The sequence below is a fragment of the Aethalodelphis obliquidens genome, unplaced genomic scaffold, assembly GCF_003676395.1.
Source record: "Aethalodelphis obliquidens isolate GAN/ISIS:26980383/991018 unplaced genomic scaffold, ASM367639v1 scaffold7, whole genome shotgun sequence".
Classification (NCBI taxonomy): domain Eukaryota; kingdom Metazoa; phylum Chordata; class Mammalia; order Artiodactyla; family Delphinidae; genus Aethalodelphis; species Aethalodelphis obliquidens.
The window spans coordinates 40,649,247-40,666,884 of record NW_020837951.1 but is presented as its reverse complement, the minus strand read 5'-3'; positions in this window follow the sequence as shown (position 1 = coordinate 40,666,884).

The following is a 17,638-nucleotide window of genomic DNA, read 5'->3' as shown; positions in this document are numbered from 1 at the left end:
GACTTTGGGTGATACTGATGTGTCTGTTTAGGTTCATCCATTGAAACAAGTGTACTACTCTGGTGAGGGATGTTGATAGTTGGAGAGGTTATGTTTGTGTGAGGGCAGGAGGTATGTGGGCTGAGCTTTTCCTTCCTTCAGACTTCAGCTGAAGCACCAGCTCTTTCCGGGTCTTTAGTCTGCTGGTTTTCAGGCTGGGACCACACAATCAGCTCTCCTGGATCTCTAGCTGGCTGGCTGACATCTTGGGGCTTGTCAGCCTCCATAATTGTGTGAGCCAATGCCTTAAAATAAACTATTCATATATAACGTACATCGTAGTGATTCTGTTTCTCTGGAGAGCCCTAGTACAATTTCTTTTTAATAAAAGGTGTGTCATGGCACAGATACTAGCCACTCAAAACCTAACTTTTTAGAAAACATTTGTTTAACCTCATCTAAATTAACCTTAATTCTAATGTCACAGATACAGGATATATAGCTCTGAAATTCAGAAAAGCAGTCTGGGCTAGAGACTGTAAATCACCAGTCAAAAGTTCCAGCATCCACATTTTCCCTCTTTGGAGAACAATGTTTACCATCTCCATTCCACAAATTCTCAAATGTTCAAGTCATCTACAAGTTTGTCTGCCCCATAACATATAATTCAACTGGGCTTGGAAGTCTGAAACTCAGTTAGCATGTCCAGGTGCTTCCTTAGTCTACTCTTCTATTTAATACTTTAATTTCCTCTTTGAAATGCTTTATCTATCCTCCTCAGTTTGAAAATTATTCTCCCTCAGGAGAAGACAGAAGCAAAATCATGTTTTGAAAAACACATGGGTTTTGAAGATAGAGAGTCAAAACTTCAGGCCCTGGAACTACCGTTAACTCATTGTGTGATCTTCAGCAACTTATGTGGCCTTTCTGACATGCAGGTTCCCTACTACAAAGTTGCATCTAATAATATTCAGCAGCACGATGTTTAATCGGAACAACATTGCAATGAGCAGAAAGACACCAACAGACAAGAGAGTCAAGTTCCTTTAATGTTTCTGAAGAGTAAACACAATTGACTTAACACAGATGACTTCACAGGTCAGAAGAAATAGCATCAGTCCCTTTGGATAGGCAAGCTTCCCTGATCTTCAAAACCCCATAAAAACACCCTACCACCAAGATATCTCCTGATCATTGTGAAGATACTTTCAAGTTCTTAAAGAAGCTTTCTTTGCCATTTCCACCCTTTTTTCTTTTCTTTTCTTTTCTATCTTCTCTATGCCTTCCATCCACTAGGTACAAGTAACTAGTACCGCCCATAACACATTACTACAAGAATAAGTCCGGGGGAATTCTGCTTCTCAGGGTCAATTTCCAAACTAGGCATCCCCTTTCAGGTTAAGGCTTTAGGTCTGGTGAAATTTATTGCTGTACTTTCTACTCTTGGAGATGCTATGAGGATTCAGATGTTCTCAGAAAATTCAAAAGTACTCAGAAAATAAAACTTATCTCCCCAAAATATTAACTTCACCATGTTCCCTGTTTTCTGATCAATTAAGATTTTGGTTGCAAGCAACAGCAAAATTTGACCCAATTCAGTCTTTAATAATAAAGAGTATTTATTATCTCACAAAACTTAAAATTCCAGAGGTAATTCTGGCTTTAAGAGAGAAATGATCAGAAATTCACTAGATCCATTTTTTTCTCTTTTCTTTCCTTTCTGTCTTTTATGGTTTTCCATTCAACTTCAAGGCTCTTCCCACTATGATTTTTTTTTTTTTTTTTTTGCGGTACGCGGGCCTCTCACTTTTGTGGCCTTTCCCATTGTGGAGCACAGGCTCTGGACGCTCAGGCTCAGCGGCCATGGCTCATGGGCCCAGCCGCTCGGCGGCATGTGGGATCTTCCCGGCCCGGGGCACGAACCCGTGTCCCCTGCGTCGGCAGGCGGACTGTCAACCACTGCGCCACCAGGGAAGCCCTATGTTTTTTGTTTTTTGTTTTTTTTCAATGGCTAGAACAGTTCAAGACTTCACACTGTTTTAACACCAACTCATCTAAGAGAAAGAGAGTGTCCGATGGCTCTCACATATGTCCTGGAATCCACACTTTCTCACTGGCCCTCACTGGATCAGATCTCTATCCCTGAACTAAACTTTGGTAGTCAGAGGGAGGGGATAAATTGATTGGATTAAGTGAATCAGGACCCAACTCTGGAACTGAAAATGGGATCATTCCTGCACAAACCTCCTGCATGAGAATGAATTAAACAAAGGAAAATTAGGGTACTATTGAAAAGATGCAGGGGATAAATGTGAGGGAGACAACAAATGAATGTCCACTGCATGGTTGTTTTTTCTCCAAATAAAATGGTTAAAGTACTTCCTGACTCTAGCTTCAGCCTTCATGATGCCTTTCTTATAGGCATCCTGTTCTCTTGTATTTCTCTTTTGGTTATCTGGCCCTCCTCTTTTGTCTGTTGTTTGTATTGAAAGCTGAATCTACTGGATAATTTTTATGCCCCTTTGTTGATTTCTGGAATTGCTTCCCCCTTCCCTTTCTTATTGGGTTAATCAGGATTTATGTGAATTACATTTTAGAATGACATCATCTCTTATTTGTGTTTTTTCTATATATTTCTCCAAATAACTATATTGTTATTGGGGGAGGTATAGCAAGCATATCAGCTGGCTCCACCTCTCCTTCTATCAATATATTATACTTCGTAGGGATGGGGCATAGGTGTGAATGGATCATGGGAATAAGGTTAGAGGAAATGTGGTATTTTCTTTTTGCTAAAGGAATAAAATTTACTTAGCAGTCTTTACAGGGGTCAGATAAAAAAAACATCTGATTCCTAACCATCAGCCTAGAAATCGTTCTCCAGATTGCTTCCCAGGCCCACCTCTCCTCTGATCAGAGTTTTCTATCTGTGAAAGACAGACACTTTTGTGGTGGTGAGAAAAAAACCCTCAGGCTGATTGGCTGATTGTACGCCATTTTGTTTTATCCACACTTCATTAGCCCGGGTAATTGAAAGTTGCCTCCATTTTCCTCTCCTATTGAGGCTCTTCATTCTCTCTCTCTCTCTCTCTCTCTCTCTCTCTCTCTCACACACACACACACACACACACACACACACACACCCACCATCCCTCTCACAATCTACCTCTTTCATCTAAAAGTACAAGGTATTTTAAATATTCCTTTTAGCCAGGAATCACTTGACAACTCTTAATGCAGTGCGTTGGGAATGCAGAAGAACATGGCCAATGAAATTTTGGTTCAACTGAAATTTTTGTGGGTCTTAAGGAACTAGACTATGTGCATGTCTGTTCATCAGGAGTACTTTCATTATTTTTTTAATTGCTACAACTTAAAATCTTTAAAAACTAAGTAGTGAGTTATTTATAAGAAAGAAGTTAGAGGCAGGATTTGAACAACAATCTTTCCTGTATATGTGTTCAAGATATTAGGAATATAACCTTTAAAATTGTGAATCACTGTGAGGTACATATGAAACATATAATATTGTACATCAACTATACCTCAGTAAAAAAAAATCAGGAATATATCTTACATCATCAGTCCCCACCCTTACCCCACTCCACAAAATACCCTGAAGTTTCTGAGATATATATCTGATATTTGTTTCCATGAGATACTTAACCATATATTATGATGTTTCTCACAGACTTTGAAATTCACTAAAAACAACTATGAAATATATGTGTGTACCTTCCTCCTCAATTTTTCATATAAATTTTCTTAAGATAACTTCAACCAGGATTTCATTTATCTCCTAATAAGAAATTCAGTTTTCACAACTGAATTCTTATCATTAAATACCACTTTTTATTAAATTAGCACTTACTTTAGCTCAACAGATACCTTATAGTAACTAAATAAAACACTTTGCCGGTTCTTTTTATCATGACTGAGGCCACTTGGCCATATTCCTTGTGCAGGTGCCAAACATGTGATTGCAATGGGAGGTTTGGTTCCAAGCCGATAGTTAACTGAGTCTTCTAAGAAATGAAAAATATTAGGCCTTAACCTAATATACAAATATATGGCAAATTATTTCATTGACATTTTACTTTAAAAAAATAAGTGATTGAATGATAACACTAGGAATCTCTGTTTTAAGCCCTCTAAAGCTCTGTTTAATTGTTTCCAGATAAAATGCTTTAAGATAGCATCATCTTACGGGATTGCATTTCCAGTAAAAAAAAAAGTATTGCCTTTGTTGCTTTTTTAAAAAAAATAAAATATTTTTAAATTTTATTTATTTATTTATTTTTGGCAGTGTTGGGTCTTCGTTGCTGCACACGGGCTTTCTCTAGTTGCAGTGAGCAGGGGCTACTCTTCATTGCGGTGCGCGGGCTTCTCATTGCAGTGGCTTCTCTTGTTGCAGAGCACGGGCTCTAGGCATGCAGGGTTCAATAGTTGTGGCACACAGGCTCAGTAGTTGTGGCTCGTGGGCTCTAGAGCACAGGCTCAATAGTTGTGGCACATGGGCTTAGTTGCTCTGCGGCATGTGGGATCTTCCCAGACCAGGGCTTGAACCCGTGTCCGTCGCATTGGCGGGCGGATTCTTAACCACTGTGCCACCAGGGAAGTCCACCTTTGTTGCTTTTTACCATAAGTATTTTCAAAAGGCTCTTCAGAAATAGAAAGGAGTTGTATTCTAAGGGAGCCCATGAGACCTACCACATAATAATGGAACCAAGACAGCGAAACTGGCTGATAAGATCAGCTGTCAGGGAGCTGGAACTCAGTGACAAGTCCCAAAGCCAAACTCCAGAAGATTTAAGAGGTAACCAGAAATGCCACATATGGGGGAAGCAGAGTAACATTTTCAAATCACAAAGCCATGGGCTAACTCATCAGAGACAGATAGGCATGGGTTAATCAAAGAACATGGAAGAACAGGAAGTCAAATAGAGCCACTTTGGAAGAGTGAGCTTCACCACTCCCTTACACATGTGCATTGTGCTTCATTGGCTACTTCTTGAGCTTCAATTTTATAAAACTAATTTGAAGAGCTTACTATGTATTATATAACTTGTTGCTAAGGGAAGTATCACAAATAAGTTTAAGATATTTAAAGATTGAGAAGCAGTTTGGGGTCAGTTCTCTCCTTCCCTCACCAAAAAACAACCCAAAATTTATAAAATGTATCACCCATACAGAGCCCAACCATCTCATGACCCCTTGTGGGCATAATTTCATGTTAAGAAAGCCTTAGTCCAACATCCAAAATATTTGAAAAATCATGTAAATTTTTATTGCCACCATTCATAAAAAATGCCTAAGAGGGAATGCATCCAGAAAAACTTTAGAAATACTCTTTCCTATCCTGTCAACTCTTTCTACATGTGGCAGCTTCTGCAAGGTCCCGGCCCTTCTCCGATGTAGCATCTCTTGTATCCTCCCTGATCTGTCTCTGGTGCAGCCTCTTGAATATGTGGCTCATTTTAACCTATCTGGTTTCTTTCAAGTCCCCCGTTCCTCCTTTACCAAGATTCTTTAGAGCAAAAGAATGCATAAGAACTCACACAGCAAGTAAAAAATTCTTCTTGCTGTTTTCCAAGACGGTTTGTTGAGGTTGGGGAGAGGTTGTAACTTGTAATTTCTTTCTTTTATCCTGTCTCACCAATGACAGATAGGATCTTTCCTTTTAAAGTAAGTTTGTTAAGTAGCAAGAGTATAAAGGAAAACTAAGGTTTTACTTTTGATTTACAGAATGCAGGCAAAGCTTTCATTTGAGACAGCAAAGCCCAAAATCCAGGACCATGTACACACACCAAGGAGACTTTGAATCCAACTTTACATATACAAGTTGAGAAAACAGTCAAGTCAAGCTCAGAGATAAACCAGGGTTAGACTTCACGGTAACTCAGAGCAGATCTAAATGTGTATATTTCCTTTAGGAACTTGTTTTTTGACGTTACAATTTTTTATCTTTCATGATAAATATTTTTATTTGAATTAACAGTTATCAAGTGGGCAGACTTACTCATTTATCTCAGTGTTACCTGTGCTTAAAATATGGCTGTTTGGACCACAGACTCCTAACTAGGTCCAACTACTGGCAGAACATTGTAATTTCAGGTAAAGAAAGAAGAATCAGAGTCACTTAAGTGACAAGTCATCCCCAAATCTGATAAAATACGTGCAAGAGTATGATAAGAATATTTGAAAGTTAACAAACTTTCACAGGGATCATTTATATTTTGTATTTCTAGCGGTGATGTTTCTTCTTTATTTCACTCATCACAACACTCTTCCTTAAATCATGTCACTATCCATCATTGTACATAGTGCCTCACATGGTATCTGTTAACAAGGCATTTATGTCTAAAGTAGATAGGCAGAATGGAATCAAGGGTCATGATAATGAAGGCAAGAGTTTCCCATAGAAGAAAAATGTAAAAAAATTAAAAATGGGCGTGGAAGGCACATAATGAGAAGTGTTGTTATTTGATTGGTGTTTAATCAGCAAACCCAAGAGAAGACATGAAAAGTATGGGCAAGAATTAGTGAAGGTCTATGGCCAAGAGCAATTTGATTGTGCAGACAACGGGAGGGGCAAATTTAAGGTATGAGCAGATTACCAGCATCAAAGTCAGGAGCAAAGGAGGTAGTGAAATTACAGTAACTGTATCTATCTTTTGTTCTGGTATATTAATTTTGCCTAGCTCAATACCTGGAGTATAGTGGGTCCTCAGTAACTGCCAGTTCATTTTTCCTTCCTCTTTCTTATTCTGGATTTATTTCTATGCTTAAAAAATGATCACTGATAATGTGTATGCACCAATTTGCTGCCTAGCCAAAAGTAGATATGGTTCAAGTTACAAATTCCAAAAACTAAATTATAGTTCTGCCAGCGCTGTGTAACAGCTTAGATTAGCCTCATGTACTCTGTCCAGTGAAATCTTCATCTTTCAATATGGGTAATGGCTGCATAGAACTACACATAACACAGTGCTTACAGCATGACTTTTAAACTAGAGTAGATAATCTTCTCTCTTCCCTCTTCCAACAGATATGGTGACTGGGACACATGAGACCACCCCCCATATCAACTGATAAAGGGAAGGAGATAGATGATGGAAATAAGATGGATAAACTAGTGTGGCCAAGGTAGACTATACCTGACCCCGTCCCAGAAGCCTACCCTTTGGCACTATAGCTATTTCCGCAAGCAAATATTTTGGAGGTATCTTCTACCTTGGCTATAATCACCTGTTTCTGTTTAATTCTAGCTGTTTAAAACAACAAATATTTATTACGACATAGTTTCAGTGCATCAGGAATGTGGGAGAGGCTTATCTAGGTATTCTGGCTCAAGGACCTTCTTAAGGTTACAGATAAGCTGTCAGCTGGGGCCGAAATCATCTGAAGGCTTACCTGGGGCTGGGAGATCTGCTTCTAATATGGTCACTCACCTGGCTGTCGGCAAAAGGCCTCACTTCCCCTCTAGCTATTAGAAGGAAGGTTCATTTCCTGGGTCTCTTCCTAGGACTGCTTGAGCATATCTCAAAATGGTAGCTGATTTTCCCCAGAGACTGATTGAGAGAGAGAGAGAGAGAGAGAGAGAGAGGGAGAGAGAGAGAGAGAGAGGTAGCACACAAGGTAGAGGATGCAGTGCCTTTTATGACCTAGTCTCAGAAGTCACATATCATTACTTCTGCCATACTCTCTTTGTTAGAAGCATGTCACTAAGTCAAGCCGTCACTTAAGAAGAAAAGAATCGGGTTCCACATTAAATTGGGAGAATAGTCAAAAATTGTATGGATATATTTTTAAACCACCAAACCTACAAAGAAGCGTGAGTCTTTGTACCCTAAAGTAATTCCTGATTCTGTGCCTTATACACATGGTCCAAGATTTCATCAAAGATAGAATTATAATACAGAATACAAGACAATATGGTAACTACAAGAATTTTTTTTATAGTAAGGCTGGCATCACAAGTCAGTAGGAAATAAAGGATTATTTTAAATTATGTTATTATAAATATGTTGACGACATTATATGTACAACTTATTGAGCTTTTATTTTCTTAATACTTTTTGGAGTAAGAGCTAGAGCATATAGTCACATTTTTTTTCTCAAAGCAGCATTGTTTATCTTGTATTTTCTCTGTAATAAGTGTGAAGAAGCTTACACTTCCCTTTTTACAGTGCTTTTCACAGCAACATCAATTGACCTACATTTGGCATTCTTGGTAATGACCATGTTCCAGAGATTGCAAGTTTAGTACAAAGGAAGATGGGGTGGAAAAAGGCAAAAGGTGAAAGAGGCATTTTACACTTTTTTAAGAGCACCAGAAAATACCAGGTTATACAGAAAGGGAAAGGAAAGAAAACCCAGGAGGGTCTAGAAAGACAGTCACACAGAGGAGGTCCCTTGCAACAAGAGAACACCAACCACCAGAGACAGGAGAGAATGGCCCAAAGCCATTGGGAGTACTGACAAGAGAAATTGGTGAAGGTAGAACAACAGAGATAAAATTTGCCTTTGGAATCTAAATTTAGTATGTGAATGAAAGAAATAGTCATTCAAATTCAAACACTTCTCAGGATAAGAGAGTAGAAGCCGTCAATTCTCTGACTGTTCTAAGAAGATGTCATAGAAGAGGTGGGGTTTGGAAAACTAAGATACTGAAGATCTTGTTAGAAAGTACAGATTGGAGTCAAGCATGGATGGACATCAAAATTGCCCACATAACTTGGAGCTGTCTCCAAAATTACTGTATGTGAAACAAACTTGGAAAGTTGAGCCCTAGAGATGAGTCAGATTTGAAAGAACCACTTCCAAGTTCTCAGGCTTACTAATATTGAGATAGTAAAGAGGTTGCAGTGCTATTACGTCCTTCAAGAACTTTAGCAATAGCTGTTGGGACTTCAAAATCTGTTCATAGAGTCTGTAAGGCTAAGGGAGTTCACCCTGTGTGTACAAGTCACTAAAGAAGAAGAGAACCAGGCCAATGACTGTTTTTCTTCTGATCTAAGACACTATGTATTCATCATAAGATGCACCATTATTTTATGTAGTACCAATGCTGGCAATTAAATTTTAACACAATCTTTTTTCTCACTTAAGAAAATGTTATGCTTATTTAGACAGAAATTTTGTCACCATATTATTCCTGGTGACTTAAAGAGAATTAATGATTCCGAATTTTTAAAAGTACTCTACTGCGCTCTCCAATATTTTCTTCCAGGGCACCACCCACTTTGTAAGTTTTGACACCAATGCTTTTTTAACTCAATTAAATCATTTTTTAAACATAGAAATAAATCCAGAATAAGAAAGAGGAAGGAAAAATGAACGGGCAGTTACTGAGGACCCACTATACTCCAGGTATTGAGCTAGGCAAAATTAATATGATGCTGGAAGCTAAGCAGGTTCTGTTCAAAGTCAGCAAGTTGTTTCTGATCATTTAATGCTTTATGAATAGTCCTGCACAATACACGAAGCAGTCACATATGTTCCTCATTGCTTTGAAACTTCTTATGTCTATTCCAGAGGATTTGGCAATTTCTCCTGTCTTTAATTGCATTGCTTAGTGCGTGATACACAGTCTTTTCCATGTGTGTAAGTGCTTCATCTGCTAGGAGGCATATTCCTTGCTTAGGTCACATAACGCACATAGGTGTTTCTCTTGCTAAATAATATGAAACCTAAGTCCCTCTTCCAATAAAAAAATATTGTCTTCTGTTTGGTTTTCACATATGAATTTATACTAACTCCTTTCCAGTGCACAGAGTATAATCTTGAGGACATCTTAAATTGTACAAATTCAACATATGTAATTTTAGCAATGCACAAAATGTAATTGAGGTGACAGCAATAGAAACAGCTATGACCACATTAGTGCATGTACTTATAACTATTTCATGACTGCTGTTTGCTAACATTGATTGCAGGACAGATCTCAATTTCAGAGGTGAAATTCAAAATGAGTACATCTTCTAACTAAAGAAATAAAATTTTTCATGAAAGAATGTGAAATTTTTCATGTTGGAAATTCTGTAACATTAGCTACTTTGAGAACAGTATTCTTGAGGATGAGGGAGGAGAAGTTATTCAACTTGCTTTAATAAATGGATTATATTATAATGTCATAACTATTAAAATTCAATAACAATAAATAAGAAGAGTCAATAAAACAGCGTGGAGAGCCTCCAAAAACACTTTGGCATATGTTCGAATTATGTACATGGGGGCTTCCCTGGTGGCGCAGTGGTTGAGAGTCCGCCTGCCGATGCAGGGGACAAGGGTTCGTGCCCCGGTCCGGGAGGATCCCACATGCCGTGGAGCGGCTGGGCCCGTGAGCCATGGCTGCTGAGCCTGCGTGTCCAGAGCCTGTGCTCCGCAATGCGAGAGGTCACAACAGTGGGAAGCCCGTGTACCGCAAAAAAAAAAAAAAAAAAAATTATGTACATGGTAAAGATGGAATCATGAGGGAAGAGTAGGAGACAAGTTGATACAGAACCATTTTCAAAAGGTAATATTTTTTGAATGTTTGAAGTAATTATACTGTATTACAGGTAATTTTGATTTATTTCTGATACTTTTCTATGTCTTCCAAGATTCCTACAGTAAGTATGCATTATTTTTATAATGAGGACCTGGCAAAAAGGGGAGCACTTTGGTCACATAATAAGAAGTCAAAAGCAATGCATTCTTATCAGATAATGTAATAGGTAAAAGGCACATAACACAGATATTATGATAATTGTGATCTACAGCTGCTTCCTGTGCTTGATAGAATGAAAATATTATCACTCTTGTTTTGGTTTGTGAAGCGTAGAAAGACAGTATTTCATTGGTAAGCAAAGAATTCATTTAAGTATATAATTTGATGAGTTTACATAATTGCTATGCACTTTTGGACTTTAATAACATTATTTCATAATGTAAGGTCTTGAAATGACAATTAGCAGCCTATCATATGCTAATCCAAGACTCTTTCATTATCTAAGGTTTAAAGAAGCACCCAAATAGAAAAAAAGAAAATGCATTGTCCATCAGAGGAGTTTAGATATTTACTTGCAATTCATACAGACAGTCTGACATGTAATTATAGATAATTTTAAAATAAACCAAATCCTTCTGGTACCAGAATTGGGAATACGCCACTAGATACACAGAACTGGAATGCTCATACCAAATACAAGCAAGTTTTCTCTAAGACGGATTAGGAAATAAACTTGTCATCTTAAGGGGATGGCTTTTCCACCCCGTTCCTCAAAGGTACTTCAACTCTGATTACCTTCTCTGGGATGAAGGTAAGATTCAGCCTACATACTCATTAAATTGGGAGATATTTTGAACAGCCTGCCACTTTTGTCAGCTGCTGGGAGAGACAAAATTTCTTTTACTTTTTACTAGATCACTGACACACAGCGAGAATTCAAAACCTCTCCCCAGAGGCTGGAGGTCGAATGCTTAGGTGGATTTTTGCTCTACTACCTGACTCTGAAAACAATATTTTTTTCTAAGTGGGTGGAAAGCTGAACGAACAATTCATCTTACTTTGACTGATGGATTTATCAATAGTCATATAGAGGTTATGTAAGTAACGCAGCTCCCCCAATTGTGTTATTAAATGACAAGTACTGGGGAGAAAAAAAAAATCACTCTTAGCAAATATAAAACTTTAAAACTGTTTCAATTTCAGGGAAATTGAATGGTTGTTTACCTATGCCTCATGCTGCGAGATTTAACATACTTCTTTTATCCAAACTATACAATTTTAAAGTGATGTCTGTCTGACTGAATGTGTTTAAGTGTCAAAAGATTCCCCCAAACATATCTCATTTGAAACCACTATCCGGGTGGCAGGAACAATGGCATCAATTACAGAAATGTTACTGACAACAAAAACATTCAATTCACCAACAAAGGTCAGCAGTAAACCTCTTTAAAATATGTATAGCTCATAAAAGTAATGAGTTTGCAACTGTGATCCAAACAGATGTTCATAAAATCAGCATTTAAACATGAAACACTGTAAAATAAATGAAGATGAGATTAATTGAGCAAGTTAATTCTAAAGCTGAAGGGGGGAGAAAATTAACACTAAGGCATACTTCTCAACGTAAGATGGGTTGCATGGTGAAGACAAGAATACTGTAGTGAGTTAAACTCGAGAGCCAATGAAAGGTCTTGTGTAAGGAGTGACTTGAATATGGCACAGACATTTACTTTTTACTGTTTTATTATAGCAAATGACTTTGTATTCTCTGATTATGTCAATATATAAAACATTAAAAGACAGAGACGTTTGGTCAGTTTCTTTTCTTCATCAGTTGGAGATGAGAGAGTTTCATCTCAACTAACTGAATTCCAGTTTTGCTAAAATACCCATGAAAAAGAAAATAATACTAGATTTAACAATGATTATTTTCAAAAGCCAAGTTTGGGGGTGCAAAGGTAGCAGTACAACCAAAGCTGGAGTTCTCTAGAACACTTAGGGAATATTTAAGAATGTCTTTCCCAAGCAGGTGCACCAATTATCCAAGCCTCATAAACATGTGCCTATAGCCCAGCTCTCTCTGTTTGCGTTTTCTTTCTACAAATCAAGGGATGCTGCAGAAGGGTCGTTTCTGGGGCAGAAAAGCCGTGCCCGCTGCTTTACACATCCACACACAAAGCACAACCCTGAACCCGCAGACATTTCCCATCATGCTCCTGGGTGTGAAGTAAATCTTGAAGGACTTCTTCAGTGTGTTCTCACCACTAGTAAGCGGCAGGCGGAGTTTGGGTGGCCTGGCTGTATTTGGGCCTCCTGCTGTTGGCCGCAGTCTTTCTTGTAGACACTGATGAAGGGCATGAGGTCAACACTGGCTTTAAATCTTCATAAAATAAAGACAACTGTGACTGAAGTTTGGTTTGGCCTGCTCACGTAAGAGAAACGTGGCCAGAAGTGTTTTGTACAAACTTTCTGTCCCCACAAAGCAGACAAAGAAGTTAGCACTGGACTGGGGCAAAAGGACTTGGCCCCAAAGGGAAGTTTCTGAAAGTTATTCTCAATGAAAAATTGATTTATACTCAAATAATCCTTTCAGTGACCCCTATAAGAATGGCTCCTCCCAAGACTGTAAAGCTCGCTCCTACCATGACAGTAGTTTTAGTTGGGGTCTTTCTTTACGATTTTTGACATAATTCACCATATAGCTCAACTTGGCCAAATACATCGGCACAGATATAATCCCTCAAACAATTAAGATGCGCCTCTTTAAACAAAAGCCAGGTCTAAAGCCTCCAATAATTAACTATGTTGGACTTCTTCTTGAGTTCTTCTGTGTTTTACTGACTCATTTCTTCATCCATATTTTGACCATAAACTTGATCTCATTGAAACTGAACAAAAATACCAAATTGATCATTTTTCACTGTAACAATTTAAGTCGATATAACTAGTTGATGTCAGTTAACAGCATGTATTGATCTGGTACTATGAGTATAGCACTATGATAAATGATGGGCTGGACTGCTGGGAAGAAAGAAAACGAAAAGGAAGGAAGAACACTGTATTAGTCTTACCCTCAGGAAGCCTACCATATAACTGGTAGAAAATAAACAAATAAATGAACTGAAAATTGTTTCTTTTTTAACAAAATATGTACTTTTTAATATTAGAAAACATTTTTTCTGGTATTAGAAGTAATACAGGTTCGTTACACCTGTATTACCCAACAATTCAGAACACTCAAAAATACAGAGAAAAAAAAATTTAATTATCCATAACACCAATACTCAGAAAAAAGTGTTAATATTCTTAAATAAACTTTTTTTAAAATAGTTTTAGATGTACAGAAAAATTGTGAAGATGATACAGAGTTCTCATATATTCTACACTCAGTTTCCCTTATTATTAACATCTTACATTAGTAGGGTATATTTGTGATAATTAATGAACTAATATTGATACATTATTATCAAATAAAGTCCATAATTTATTCAGATTTTTCTTTTCATTTTTGCCTACTACTTTCTCCAGTAGAGCCCTTAACATATTAATTCTAATAAATTTAAGGTCCCTGTGTGATCATTCTAACACCTGTGTCATATCTGAGTTTGGTTCTGATGCTTTCTTTACCTCTTCAGACTGTTTTTTTCTTACCATTTGGTATGCCTTGAAATATTTTGTTGAAAGCCAGACATTTTATATTGGGTAATAGGAACTGAGGTAAATATGCCTTTAGATTGTGGCCTGTAGATCCCAGAGTCTTTACATTCCTCCTGTATCCTTGTTTTTGTCTCCCCTCTTAACTTTGGGCTTCCCTAAATATTCCTCCTCAGAGAGTCTGTGTCTTGCAGCTTTGTCAGCTGTAATCCACTATTTTTAGACTGGAGCCCAGTTGGTGTCCTGGTAAGGTGTCAGGGCGGGGAAGTGTTCTATTCTATAATCTTATGATTGAATCTCAGTTTTTTAGTATGCCTCTTTCTCTGGTCCATGACCTTCCCAAATGTTTCTCGTGTGGGATAGCTTTTTTCTGTTAACCTACCTTAGGTGAAATAGGAAGTCTAGAGGGTGCAGAGTGGGAGGACATCTCTTCTCCCAGCTGGAATAAAGCTCTGGTAAAGCCTTTTTCTCAGGAGTGTAAGGCTCTCTTATAGAGAAACCTCTGGGTGTATTTCACAATGATTACTTATGAAAAACATAATTTTGACTCACCTCTGATGTTTCTTTGACACAGATTCCTAGAAGTAGAATTTCTAAATCAAAGGATAGTCTTCAATTTGTTATTCGTGTTGCTGAAATCCCTTTCATGAGAATTGTACAAATTAATCCTCTCAATCTCAGGGGATTTCAATAGTGTCCTTTCTAACTTGAATATATATACATACCACATCTTCTTTATCCATTCATCTGTCGATGGACATTTAGGTTGCTTCCAGGTCTCGGGTATTGTAAATAGTGCTGCAATGAACATTGGGCTGCATATATGTTTTTGAATTATAATTTTCTCTGTATATATGCCCAGGAGTGGGATTGCAGGATAATATGGTAACTCTATTTTTAGATTTTTAAGGAACCCCCATACTGTTCTCCATAGATAAAAAATCTTTGTATACCCTCTGACATCTGGTTGCAAAATTTTTTTATAGTTTGCCTATTGTTTCTTAATTTCATTTATGATGTATTTTGGATATACATAAGTTTTATATTTTATGTAGTCAAAATTATTTTCTGCTTTTCTCTTATGCTTAGAAATGCCTATATACTGACGAGTATCAGATTGTCACTACTGTTTTTTCTAATTGTCTAATAGCTCTATTTCTACATTTAACTTTTAATATGCCTGGAACTTATTTTGGTGTCACATGTGATGTAGGGATATAATTTTTTTCCAAATTGTTAACCAACTTCTTGAACATTGGTTTTAAATATACTTCCTTTCTCCCCTGATTTGAAATGGTGCCATTTAAACACACTAGATTCTTTTGTATAAATTTTGTTTCTATAGTATCTCTTCAGTTCTGTGGATCTGTTTGCTCTTGCACAGTACCCACTGCTTTAATTAACTATAGAGTGATTTCTAACAGCTACAATCCTGTTCTGTTTCTGAATTCTTACCTGTTTATTTTTCTACGTTAATTTTAAAATAACTTTGACAGTTTTCCAGCCCCCAAGAAAGTCATTTTTAATGGGATTACATTCTTAAAATAAACTGGGGACAATTGGGAACTTGTGAAATATTGAACATTTCCATCCAGGAACGTGAAATGTTCCTTTTATTAGACTCCTCTTTAATGTCCATCAGAAAAGTTTTTTTTGGTTTTCTTCATTGCTGGTTCCACATAGTTCTTCTTGGATTTATTACTAAGTGGTTTATATTTGTATTGTTTTGGAAGTCTAGAATGTAATTTTTATATGTTCCATAGTCATTTCAAAACTATGTGTTCTTCCGTTCCAAAGTGGAAGATTAAATATATATCTATTAAATCAATCCTTTGAGTTAGATTTCTCAAATTCTCTGTATCTTAACTATCTTTTACCTGTATGATATGGTTCAAGAACAACTTCGTAACAATTTAAGGTCTAATATTTACAATCATGTGTGTCACCTAGTTGCTCTAAAACAGGTATTGAGTCAGAATAGGTCTTAGAGATCTGGACCCTGGCTGCGATTAGAATCACCTAAATAGCTTTTTAAAAATATAAATGTCTGATCACCCATGCCACAGTGATTTAAAAAGAACTTCTGCAAGTGAGGCCTGGGCTTTAGTATTTTTTTTTTAAAGTTCCCCCAAACAATTCTAATGGAACCAGAGTTGCAAACTACCATCCTAAATAATTATCATACTCATGTAAAATTTACTAAATAATTCAATAGCCAATCACATTAAGAAGTGGGTAAAATGATATCTGGACACTCAAAAAATTAACATATTAAGCCACCAACGAGGTAGCCTGTGAATCTGAAAGGAAAACACTGAGCATTGGAAATCTTAGTTTTAATCCTGAGTCTCTAACAGGCTCTACAATTAACTTGAGTAGCTATTTTGTTACTCTCCTCTGTGCCTTATTTTTTCTCTCTTGTAGTATAAGTCAGATGAAGTAATTATCTCTAGAAGAAAGTTTAAGCTCAACCATTAAAAATGTTTCCATAAGAACAAGTCAAAAAACAAACAAATCAGGGATTAGATGCATTAAATGTATAATGTAAATGCATAAATAAAAATAATTATATTGGGAAGGGATGCTCAAAACTTTTTTACTTATTCAATACATGATTTTGAAAGAATGCTTAGACACAACTGACACAAACTGGTCATGCATCCTTGAACAATTACTTAACTTCTTTGAATTCCTCACTGTAAAATAGGAATAATAAGAGAAACTTTCTTGCATGATTCCTTGCAATAACAGTATCTTCTGTTCTCATCTGGCCTTCCTGTTTCAAATCCTTCTGCTATACTGTTAACTCAATTATTTTTCTAGAACTCAGCCTAACAACCATTCTGCTTAAAAAACACACCTGTTTATGCACACACATGTGCACACACACACAGATCAGATTCCCCCTCACCCCCCAAGCAAACTTGGTAGCTAATCCAGCAGTCAGGACCATTCATGAACTGGATCTTCCACACATTCCCCGGTTATTTTGTCTCTACTTGACACAACCCAATGTCCCATTGGCAGTAGACTCTGTCCCTTCTTCAATGTACCAAGCATTTTCATATGTCCTTATTTATCTCTTTTGGGAATTCCTTTCCTCTGCTTTCTTTTACCCCTAACGAAGTCCCACTGCTTGAGCTTGTTGATTGCTTAATGTCCCTAGAGCATGTCTGGTAGAAATAGGAATAGAAAAATCAGAACATGTTTGGGATGTCTTGGAAGACATCAATACTTGCCAATTGTGCCTAGACAAATGATGAGTTCTCATGAGACTTTGAGAAAATCACCAAGCCTTAAACCATCCAGGTTGACATGATCACTGCCCAGTGGGCTTGACATTTAGTATGACAGCCAAAGAAAGCTAGGATTAAGATAAAGGTAGGTGACAGGAAGAAGAACAAGGGCAGGGAAGAGGAAACACTATCTCTATTAAAATGGAAGGATTAGTGGGTAGGTTTTGAATTGCTGTGTGATCATCTGCAAGTCGGTCAGTAGTTCTTGGTCTCTTTC